The sequence below is a fragment of the Arvicola amphibius genome, chromosome 6, assembly GCF_903992535.2.
Source record: "Arvicola amphibius chromosome 6, mArvAmp1.2, whole genome shotgun sequence".
In the NCBI taxonomy this organism is placed as follows: Eukaryota; Metazoa; Chordata; class Mammalia; order Rodentia; family Cricetidae; genus Arvicola; species Arvicola amphibius.
The window spans coordinates 144,942,427-144,943,615 of NC_052052.2; the positions used below are offsets into that span (position 1 = coordinate 144,942,427).

The window sequence follows — 1,189 nt, forward strand, 5'->3', positions numbered from 1 at the left end:
AACTATACAGTAAGACACTATCTCAATAAACAAATAAAATTTACATTAATAAAAAGAAATCATTACAATTCAGTGTGTAATAAATACTACTTTGTTCATTAAACTAAGTACATTTTAGCAAATAGGGCAAAAGAGAAGATTGATAACTATAACTAGTGGAGGAATGTTTTCAGAAATGAATTATTTTTACATTTAACTTATTAGCTTATAGTTAATAATTTGGGTTTTTTGGCAAACTACTATTTTTCATAGTTTCTCTTTTTTCTTTTTTTTCTTTTTCTTTTTTTTTTTAAGACAGGGTTTTTCTACATAGCCTTGGGTGTCCTGGAACTCACTATATAAAACAGGCTGGCTTCAAACTCATGGAGATCCTCCTACCTCTGCCTCCCAAGCACTAGGATTAAAGGCCTGCTACCATGCCCAGCCTTCTTTCTGTAATCTTTTGTTCTTGCTGAAGAAGACATGGAAACAGTCTTAAAATGGCTTTTTTTTTTTACTTTAAAAAGTAATTCAAGGGCTGGAGAGATGGCTCAGTGGTTAAGAGCATTGCCTGCTCTTCCAAAGGTTCTGAGTTCAATTCCCAGCAACCACATGGTGGCTCACAACCATCTGTAATGATGCCTGGTGCCCCCTTCTGGCCTGTAGACATACAGAGAGAATGTTGTATACATAATAAATAAAAAATAAATAATAAATAAATTTAAAAAAGAATTTTAAAAAAAAGGTAATTCAAGACATATAGTGATTTTATATGCCCTTCTGCTTGCTTTCCTTACAATTGCCAATGTGCATATAACCACTTTAAAATTATTTAAACCAAGACGTTATCATTATAATAGTGTTTGGGGGACTAGAGAGATGGTTCAAGAAGTTAAGAACAGGGAACCCTGACTGCTCTTTGGACTGGAGAAGGAGAGAAAGGGGGAATTGGGGGAGGGGGAGGGAAATGGGAGGAGGGAAGGAGGTGAAAATTTGTAGTAATAATAATAATAATAAAGAAAAAAAGTTAAGAGCAGGTACTGATCTTACAGTGGACCCAAGTTCAGTTCACAGCCGCACATCAGTTGGCTCAGAACCACCTGTGACTCAAGCTCCACGGTATCTAAAACCCTCTTCTGTTCTAGCTTCTGAAGGCATTGCACTGATGTGCACCCCCTCCACACACACATACACACCACACACAAAGATG

The 1,189-nt window shown here is 36.3% G+C and overlaps 1 protein-coding gene across 1 annotated transcript in view; it reads left to right on the top strand.

Moving 5' to 3' along the window:
• The window catches only part of LOC119816415 (centromere protein P), a 206,149-nt gene that overhangs the window by 140,866 nt on the left and 64,094 nt on the right, over nt 1-1,189 (top strand). The window lies entirely within an intron of this gene.